The sequence below is a fragment of the Anarrhichthys ocellatus genome, unplaced genomic scaffold (assembly GCF_004355925.1).
Source record: "Anarrhichthys ocellatus isolate YVR2014 unplaced genomic scaffold, GSC_Weel_1.0 scaffold1460, whole genome shotgun sequence".
In the NCBI taxonomy this organism is placed as follows: Eukaryota; Metazoa; Chordata; class Actinopteri; order Perciformes; family Anarhichadidae; genus Anarrhichthys; species Anarrhichthys ocellatus.
In genome coordinates, this window is record NW_022281434.1 from 1 (window position 1) to 11,153 (window position 11,153).

At 47.1% G+C, this 11,153-nt stretch overlaps 1 pseudogene; it reads left to right on the top strand.

The window, feature by feature from the left end:
- The first annotated feature begins 7,140 nt into the window (after positions 1-7,140).
- On the top strand, positions 7,141-11,100 carry LOC116377614 (uncharacterized; annotated as a pseudogene).
- The last annotated feature ends 53 nt before the right edge of the window (positions 11,101-11,153 follow it).

Here is an 11,153-nt window from a genome sequence, read left to right on the forward strand (position 1 = left end):
CCCAGCAAACAACAGCTCTGAGCTCCCTTGTTATCTGCAACAGAACTATAACAGACAAATAGTCTCACCAATTGGCTATGTGCCTTTTCTCTGTATTACTGTCTTTAAAAAAAGCCACTATAATGCTGAATAGCAATATGTGAGAGAAAGTGACAAGATTTGAGATTGAAATGAGACGAAGAAAATGGGCAAAAATGACTCGTTTCCTTCCCTGGCAGATGAGCTCGAGGGCATCTTTGATGAGAGGGGCTTTTTCGATTCTACAATGGGAGAAATGGAGGCTTGTGCCTATTGTGTGAAGCATGAGGAGCGCCATCAACCCCCCACCCACATCCCCCCAAAAAAGAGACTCTTTTTTGTATTGAGGTGTGACCGTGGTGTCCCTCTTCTTATTTTGGAAAGGATGATGGTTGCGGCCTTCCCTCTCATCTCTCCACTGGACCCCGTCTCTTTCACAGGTCCCCAGACGGACTCATGTAAATCTATCACGTCATCTGAAAGAAGCACAGGCTTTGGGTGTGATAATGACTTACAGAAGACTACCAATGGGGAGAGGACGTGCCGGACACACACACACACACACAAAAATGTGCGCACATCGACACACACACACACAGCGATGTACCATCCACACCTCTCTTACTCTCAAGCTAGCTGAGCAATCTCCACACTCATCTCGTCCCCACATACTGTGCCAGCTGCAGATTGAGGTGGCAGCACCCATCATAATGGGAAGGAGGGGGGGTGGGGGATTGTAGGAGGGCATTGCCAGTCTTGACAGAAACCCGGGTACCCAGCCTGAGCTCCAGGTCTCAGTGGGTAGCCATGGGGAATGGGCCAGCCGCGGTGGTAATAGAGTAAATAACTCAAATGAGGCAGAGTGTGAATTACTTCTCTGATGGGCTGGAGGGGTCCCCGCTGTGAATCCGACTGGGGGGTCCAGCTAGGAAGAACCTTTGAAAATATGGGAGAATGGGTCCAGGATGTGGTGAGGTAGAGGGGGGAGGGGGCGGTATGTCAGCAGGGATGGGGTGTGTGAGAGTGTGTAATACAGGTGATGATGGAAGGAGAAAAAATTGCTTGAGGCAACTGTGCCGCAGCAGGTCTGGACGAACCGCAGCAGCCTGAGGGATGGACGGTAGGATGGATAAAAAAGAGAGAGGGACTCGCACAGTAACTCCTGTGCTAAATATCCACTTGTTGGAGTTTGTGGGGCTTGTTTCTGACTGGTCTCCTGTATGTCCGGCTATTCGAATTCCTTCAAAACTCAGTCTTCTGTGACATACATTGCAATTTTAAAAGGAAAGAATAAAATCTCCTGGGCCATGCGTCGTATGTAGATATCGGATCGAAGGATGAACAGGACCTGTAGCCCTGTGAAGCCCAGATTCCGAGCACAAAAGACACTTCAATGCCAAGGGATGATTGAAAACCACATCAAAAAATGAACCTGCAACCTTGGGCTTCAAAGGGAAGCATATTGCGCAAACTAATACAACCAGGAAAAAATATATGAATACATTTTCCTTCATTAGGTGACCTCGAAGTAGGTTACATGGTCATTTCTATTCTGCGCCGACCCTCCAGTTCACAGGCGCCTCTGAGCCACCGATGGGCAAACAAAGACTTCAATGATGGTCCCTCCAGTGTAGGAAGACTCTGCTTATCATTTCAAAGGGACAGCCCCCTTCACCCTACCAACTCTATACCAACGGACAAGGGTGCACTTGCAGAACAAAAAAAAGACGGTTGAAAACTCCCGTCTTGCAATGGAAGACAATCCGCTGCTGTATGTAGTGGTGGGGGTGGTGACACAAGTTTTTTTGGGCAGTGGTTTTCTTGCTTGTGATCTCGTCCTGACCTTCCAGATCATCCATTATGTATCGCAGCAGGTTTGTAAAAAAAAAAAAGATATGAAAGGGAAATCAGAAGGAAGCTGTTGGCTCGTCTGGCGCCGGCGGTGCACCCTTGACAAGGCAAATCTTTAATCTGTGTTTCGGAGGAGGGGGCCAGGTGTCAGTTTAGGGACGACAACGAGACAGCGTTTCAGGAAAATAAAACACTCGCTCTGATCTTTGCGTAAAGCCTGCAACTTGCCAGACATTGCGGGAGTTGGTGAGCAGTCAGCTGACCTTATCTCCCCCTCCTTCCAGAGCCCTCACCCTTCATCCTCCAGTCCCACTTCCCCCCCATTAGAGAAACTCCTCTCTGACTCTCCGTGGAAGTTTTCTGCATATAACTTTTCTACCCAGCACAGCAGACTCCTCTTCCGCACCAAAGAGCTGTCTTCTGGTGGCAAAGCACAGAGCAAAGAACCCAAGGGATGAAAAGAAATTAAAAAAAAAATAAACTCAAAAACAGAACCCACACACAGCCGCCCAGGTAAACCACCGCATAAAGTCCTAACAGCGATAGCTTCCCCTGCCTATAGTTGTTAGATCCGTTTTCTCAGGGTCACAAATTGAACGCGGGCTCTCACATTGGAAGTTTGCTTAAATGGAGCTGAGCTGGTTGCTTGCAAAGCCTCTGGTAAGAGAGAGTTCTACTGAGGGAATATATTTCTTTGTTTGGTTGGATTTCAGGTGGATAGGCAGTAAGCCATGAAGTACGCAGGTATATCCGGAAGATATGAGATTCAAAGACTCCCAGTTGCTGTGGGTTGCGGTGTTTAGGTATCCTATTTATAAGTGTGGGTGTGTGAGTGTGTGTGCACAAATGCAGGTTGAATTTTGATGGAGCGAGCAGAGAAAATCATGCTAATTCTCTCTCGTGCACAAACAAGAAGGTGGACATGTTCATGCAAGGTGTGATTCGTGGACATCAAGGGCTTTGGTAGGGATGAGGGGGGAGGTAGAACGGAAATTGTTCAGTTGGAAAAACTGCATTTTATGTCATCTTCTTGAAAAAAAATGTAGCAACACTGCACATTCATACTGAGACAAACCAGAAACTGTTGGGGTGGACCTAAAGGATAACAATGAGTCTTTGAAAAATAAAAAAAAAAGAAGCATTGATCTTTGTCATGGGGGCTGCACGGGAACAGAAAAAGGCATTATCTTGATTTTGGTAATGCCATCATACATTACAAATGCTGGCATCTTATTTGTTCCATAAATATCCACAGATACAGAACAATCAGTCCAGATCCAATGTGAAACAGAAATAAACAACTAAAATGTTGAAGAAGCTGGAAATGGCAAATATGTGACATTTTTTAGGTTGGGACCATTCACAATCGTGACATTGACAGCGTTCCATTTCATTTGAGTAGAGACTTACTTTTAAAAAATCGCTGTTGAAACGATTCACCGTTCACACTTGTTTAATCTGTTCAAAGGTTTAGTGATCCAACATCACGATTGTTACTGCTAGTGGAATACAACCGTGAACGTGACAAAGTTGGTAGCCATTTTTATTCTGGACCCGTCTCGATCACAAACTCAAACACAATGCAGATGATGACAATAAGCATGCGTGGATCTTGTCAAAAATTGATTTTTTTTTGACCGATATTTTGGGACTACTATTTTGAATAATGTTAACACTTTGATAGATTAATATCAATACTCATTCAGGTTCATACTTGCATTTTGGGTTTCTACATGAGACCTTTTACATACTTTAATGTTCAAAAAAACACTTTATTTTTCTCATACTGTCTGTCTGAATATTTCCATATAAATCCTCCGTTTTAGTCTCTCAGAGACCCCAAAACACACAGCCAAGTCTGCTCTGATTTGTCTTCACAGCGTCTCACTTGGATTGTCTGATGCTTTAACAGTAATTATATAGCACCTCAAACGAAAAGGTATGGGAATCTACTTTTTTTTACGATATGACATTTTTAAATTATTGTGTTAACTAAAAATCAAAGACTTCACCCTTTAGATCATCTTTGGTCTTTGGAGGTTTTATACTCAATGTGACCTCAAAGTAGCATACATATTCATACAAACCAGTTTGTGCAAAAAAAAGGCAAATATTAAAGACTTCCTTGTGCGTTACAGAATTAAATCATACACATTTGATGAAGATGACCAATTGATCGATCAACTAAAATAAAAAAACTGACTGGGAAACTCCATCGTAACTCCTGTACCAAGTGTGTATAGTCGATATATTCTGCCTTTAGTTTGTCAAATAAAAAGTGTCGAGAAAGGTGACAGGACTGATGTGAAGTAAAGGACAGTCGACAAGGACACCTTCAAACAATCAGTCCCGGGTTTCTAGATTGATCTAAGGGTCAGTTGTGGACTGTATTTACCTTCCTGCGTTTGCAGGAAATGGCTGCCACTCACTCTCTAATGTAATTACAGTTGTTCGCCAGCCGTTGCATCTGTGAATGTCTTGTTTGTCACCTGTGCTTCTTTTCCATGCAAAATAACGCCAAATATACCCTGCTTAATGGTGATTGAAATATGGGTGCTGCCTGTCTCAGAAACCACTTAATGTCAACATGTCAGAGGTATCAGGGGGGAACTAAGTCCAAAACTACTGGACTGTCAAATCATAAACGCCATGGGGGAACAGATTTCTCAGGGATCTGCAGGCGATGAAAAGAATCAGCAGAGGTTTTGACAGGGATTTCATTTGGCATCGCTCATGTCTCCAAATTAATCCCGCCACAAAATTATGGTTTCCTTTCATCCCCAAAGTCCCATTTCCATGGCTATAGTGTAGGGGAATCTCGGGGAGGGGTGTTCGGAAATAAAAAAAGGGGAGACGCGTTGTTCTTCTTTGATTTGATTTAATGTTTCAACTTAGACAAGAAAAAAAAAAGGAATCTAATCTTAACAAAGAGCAAATTCAATTTTTTTTTAACGGAGGTTTTATTTTATGCAAACGGAGGAAGCAGGAGAAAGGAGTTGCACTGACAAAGAGATTCAGCGGCTGCCTGGTAATTAAGCTACAAGTTAAGACATTTTAATTACTCCCATTTCTTTCTGTCTCTGTTGAAGACGCTGCAGCAGTGAGAGGGGAAACGGACCATTAACTAACTGCAGAAGCAAACAGAGGCTGAGTGAAGCACATTTTGACTCACTCCTTGCCAGTGGATTCCTGCATGAATCCTTCGTACGATATTGTCGGGGCACTATCGAAAGCGTTTTCATTACGTCTCACCTTGATTTTTATGAATCCTGTTTAATAGAAACCTGCTTTGCATGTTTGAATCAAAGACTGTGTATAAGAAGTGGACCTAGTCATGCTGACGTCACCCATTGGTTTGTAAACTGACGTTTTGAAGCCTCGAGTTCGGCGATTTCACCGTCGCCATCTTGTATTACGACTGTCGTTCTTTTTAGGAAATGAATGAAAAGAAGTTACCAAATTTTAAATGTGGAGGAGTGACAGACGCCGTATAAGTCTCTGGTAGCAGCAGCGACCTGTCAATCACAAGGTAGCCCCGCCCTAAAGCATACCTACGCCAGGATCCTGTTTGTGGACTACAGCTCTGCCTTCAACACCATCATCCCGTCTGTGCTGCATGACAAGCTCTCTCAGCTGCACATGCCCGACTCCACCTGCAAGTGGATCACAGACTTCCTGTCTGACAGGAAGCAGCACGTGAAGCTGGGAAAACACGTCTGAGCCTCCCGGACCATCACCACCGGTTCCCCCCAAGGCTGCGTTCTTTCCCCTCTGCTCTTCTCCCTGTACACCAACAGCTGCACCTCCAGTCACCAGTCCGTCAAGCTCCTGAAGTTTGTGGATGACACCACCCTCATTGGACTCATCTGTGGTGGGGATGAGTCCGCCTACAGGTGGGAGATTGACCATCTGGTGACCTGGTGCGGTCTGACCAACCTAGAGCTCTAAACGCTCTAAAGACAGTGGAGATGGTTGTGGATTTCCGGAAGAACGCAGCCCCACAAGCCCCTATCACCCTGTGTGACTCCCCCGTCGACGCGGTGGAGTCCTTCCGCTTCCTGGGCTCCATCATAACCCAGGACCTCAAGTGGGAGCTGAACATCAGCTCCATCACCAAGAAGGCTCAGCAGAGGATGTACTTCCTGAGGCAGCTGAAGAAATTCAACCTCTCAAAGACAATGATGGTGCACTTCTACACAGCCATCATTGAGTCCATCCTCTGCTCCTCCATCTCTGGTCTGGTACGCTGCAGCCACTGCCAAGGATAAGGGCAGACTGCAGCGCATCATTCGCTCTGCTGAGAGGGTGATTGGCTGCAATCTGCCGTCCCTCCAAGACTTGTGCTATGTCGGATTATGTTGGTTTATCACATATCAAATATTTTATCGATGAAACGTATTTAAAAAAGCTTGTGACGAAATCTCATAACTCCATCGGATCCTCAAACTGTCGACAAAACCTCATAGCTCCACCTCGCCACCTTCTAGAATGAAGCGCCACAACGTAACCTCGTACATTGATTCTTTTTGATATCTTATGAACCGTTTTCCTACGAAAGACAGCCACACATGTCAATTTCTACTTGTACATAACAAGTAAAAATTGACAGTCATTTACGCATAGTCTTTTAAAAAAAAACTTCTGTAAACTACAGTGAACAACAGTTGGGTTCAGGCCACAAAACTACTTGGTTAAGTTTGGGAAGAGGTAGTTGTATGGGTTAAAATAACTACGAAAGTGGCGTGACTGAAGTACGCAAGTTACGTGAAGAATGAACATTAACTCTCCTTTTATATGGGGAACGAAGAGCGGTCTATTGGGTGAAAGCTTGCAGTTTGTTGGACCCGTCCACCTCACTGTGTCCTGTGTTCTTTTGCAGTCTTTATACTTCCCTTTTTACGATCGTACTGAATTTATTCTCTTTTGCAAATTCTCAACATCAGGATTCGATTTGGCGGATCAGGGATGGTTGCTCGATTACTCTACGAGGCAATGACGGTCAAAACATGTATCTCTATCCGCTGGTCAAAAGCCTTGTTACTCCATTTGAGCTTGATTTTATATTTATATATCAATAATATGACACATTTAACTATTTGACCATATATAGAGACACAACACCAACTTCGATTGATAAAAAATAAAAAATAAAGGGTTTTGACAACCGACACAGCCAGCGACCATGTGCATGATTCCATCGCTTCCAGTCCTGCTGCCGCGGCCCCTCCTCCGGTCACAGCTCCTGAGGCTTCTTGGCTACGGCTCGGAGCTATGCCTAAAGCCCTGGTCAGCTCCACTCCATCACATCATGAGCCCTGGTCCCTGGTCTGTGCTCGCAGCAGCCGGATAGGGAGACATCCCTCTCCTACACCCCATAACTTCGATGTCCAGCTGAAGAATAAATATGACACCCTTGCCCTCCACGACTTCCCTCCTCTGGCTAGGGACTCCCAGCTTCCTATACCATCCCAGCTGCCGCCTCGAGGGACCCACAGCCCCGGCTCCCCCGACATCCCTACGCCAGTCATTCCTGAGCCCTCCTCTCGCCCCAGGACTCGCCGCTCCATACCGTGCTTTACACCAGCACCACGGCGAGCTTCGGTCCCCCGTTCTCTCAGTCCTTGCTCGTCCACTCCGCCACCACTGGTTAAATCCTCTCCTCCACCCACGCGTATTACACGCTCAGTATTGTCGCCTCGTCCCCTCTTCGCCCCGATGACACTGATAGTCGGGGACTCAATAATCAGGAATACCCGTTTCTTCAACGCGACCACACACTGTTTCCCCGGAGCAACGGCTCACGACATCCTACTGAAACTGCCTGGCCTGCTGCACGCCCTCCCGTCTACCATTCGGCGAATTATCGTTCATGTGGGAATCAACGATACAGCCCTCCACCAGTCTGAGTTGACCAAGATTGATTTTAAAAATCTTCTACACTTTTTAAACAGCTGTGGACTGTCTGCTTTTATCAGTGGTCCAACTCCAACACTCGGCCGTGGATCACAGCGGTTCAGCAGAGTCCTCAGCCTCCACACTTGGCTCCAGGCCGCCTGTAGGATCAACAACGTGAGCTTCATTGACAATTTTAACCTGTTTTGGGATCGCTCTTCCTCTTTTAAGAACGATGGTATTCATTTTAACAACCTGGATAGCCGCCTGCTAGCGGCTAATTTACAGCATGCTGTACACTCTTGTCCACATGACTGACTATTTACTTTCCACATACACACGCCCCTTCTTCTTCTACGCTGCCACCTCTGAGCACAGTTTCCCGTGACTGCTCCCCCTCCTGGCCTTCCCTGTCATCAACCCCTTCAGCTGTAGCTCTCCCCATTCAGACTATTGTGACAGAGAGGCTGCCCCGTTCACACCGCATTCACAAAGCCATAAACAAAAACAACCTCAGCTACATCCCTCCCAGTGATGTTCATATCGGCTCCCAGCACAAGTTCATCATCTACAACCCCACTTCTGTCAATTCCATCCCATCTCTGTGGACTCAGCATCGGCGTACCACCACTCCCTCATTACGTCATCATAACAAACAACACGTGAATGCAGCCAACCTCGGAACCCTCCCCAAAACCTCACAACCAACCACAAAACACTCCATGAAGCTTGCTCTGTTCAACACTCGGTCACTAAGCAACAAAGGCCCAATCATCAATGAATTCATCACTGACAACAACCTTGATATCCTTTGTCTCACTGAAACTTGGCAAAAACACCTGGATTACTGCGCACTCAATCAAACCACCCCAACTGGATATCATTACCTGGATAAACCACGCCCTGATGGCCGCGGTGGAGGAATTGCTGCTCTTCACCGCCAACATATCAAGACCAGACTGACTAACATCGACAGTCCACCCTCATTTGAACAGCTCACATTCAAACTCTCTGGTCCTAAACCCCTAGTCATTGCAATTATCTACCGCCCCCCCAAACCCAACCCTGCCTTCCTCTCTGACCTATCAGAATTCCTCACCCAGCTCTGCTCCGTCTCACCTTCCATCCTGTTGCTTGGTGATTTCAACATCCACATCGTCTCAGACTGTAAAACTGCCACCGAATTTCTGGACCTGCTTAAATGCTTCAACTTCACTCAACACATCGACTTCCCCACCCACAACCGCGGGCACATCCTGGACCTGGTCTGCTCCACTGAAATCACCATCAACCACCTCTCCGGCTATGACCTCACCATCTCCGACCATCTAGCCATCATCATGGAGATCGACATGCCAATCCCAGAACCCAAACTCACGCGCACCATCACTCTCCGAAATATCAAGTCTGTCTGCCCCTCATGCCTGTCAGCCTGTCTCACTGAAAAATTCTCCACACTCTCCCCCTCCCTTAGCCCCTCCCCCTCAGACCTGGTCAACCTCTACAATAACACACTATCCTCCTGCCTTGATCAGCTTGCCCCTCTCAAAACCAGAACTGTCTCATTCACCCACACTGCTCCCTGGTTCACCCTGAACTCCGCCTCATGAAATCCCGGAAACGCAGACTAGAGCGACTCTCCAAAAAAAACGGCCTCACAGTTCACACCCTGGCATACAAGGAACACATACAGCAATACAAACTGGCTCTAAACTCTGCTCGCTCCACCTACTACTCTGGCATCATCCGCTCTGGTTCCACCAACCCCAAGGTCCTCTTCTCCACAATAAACAAACTCCTCAAACCTATGGACAATCTCTCCCACTCCTCCACAGCAGAGAAATGCAACTCCTTTCTGACGTTCTACAAAGCTAAAATCGACACCATCTACAACCAACTGGTCACTTCCAGCCCCGCTTTGTCCAACCCTGTATCTGTAAATCCTCCACTAACTGACCGGTCACTCTTCCGATTCTCTCTCATCTCCCCCTCGGATCTCAATAAATCACTCTCTGGCACGAAGACTCCGACCTGTGACCTCGACCCTATCCCTTCCACTTTAGTTATGGCCTGTCTCCCGGCCCTCCGCCCGCACCTCCTCTCTGTCATCAACTCCTCCCTGTCTACTGGCTCCGTCCCTCCCGCCCTCAAACTCGCCTCAGTCACACCCATCCTCAAAAAACCTGGCCTTGACCCCGAGATTCACAACAATTACAGACCCATCTCCAATCTCCCTTTTCTGTCTAAAATACTGGAACGCACTGTTGCCCATCAACTGAAAACTCACCTGGACTCAAACCAACTGTATGAACCATTTCAATCCGGATTCAGATCTCAGCACAGAAACTGCCCTCATCAAAGTCACCAACGACCTCCTCCTCTCCTCTGATGAACACTCCCTCAACATCCTGATACTGCTCGACCTCAGAGCAGCCTTCGACACCATCAACCACTCCATCCTCCTTTCACATCTCGAGTCCTCCCTCCACATCACTGGCACAGCCCTCTTTTGGTTTAAATCATACCTCTGACTGTGAACAGTTCATCAGCATCAACAAATTCTAGTCTGACACAGCCCCAGTCTCTCAAGGTGTCCCCCAAGGTTCTGTACTCGGTCCCCTCCTCTTCATCCTCTACCTGCTCCCCCTTGGTGACATCATACGCCACCATGGTCTCCAGTACCACTGCTATGCTGACGACACCCAGCTCTACATCTCTACCAAATCCATCACCCCCACCATCCACTCCACCATCACCAACTGCCTCACAGATATAAAAACCTGGATGCAAGCCAACTTCCTCAAACTTAACACCGACAAATCTGAAGTCCTCATCATCGGCCCCAAATCATTAAACAATTCCCACCACAACTTCTCCCTCTGCATCGATGGCACCACTGTTCCTGCCTCCACACATGTCCGTAACCTCGGGATCATTTTCGATCAAACTCTCTCATATGAACGGCACGTCAATCACATCACAAAAACCGCCTTCTTTCATCTCAAAAACATCGCCTGTCTCCGTCCCTCCCTCTCCTCCGCAGCCGCTGAAACACTCATCCACGCCTTCATCACCTCTCGACTGGACAACTGCAACAGCATCCTGTACGGCTCACCCACCAAAATCATCAATAAACTACAATACATCCAGAACTCAGCTGCCCGTCTGCTCTCCCACACCAGAGACCACATCACCCCAGTCCTTCAAAACCTCCACTGGCTCCCCATACAGCAAAGAATCCAGTTCAAGATCCTCCTCATCACTTACAAAGCCCTCCACAACCTCGCCCCTTCATACCTTTCAGACCTCCTGCACCGTCACACTCCCAACCGCAACCTCAGATCCGCCGACGCCAACCTCCTTACCCCCCCTACTCTGTCCAAGCATCGGAC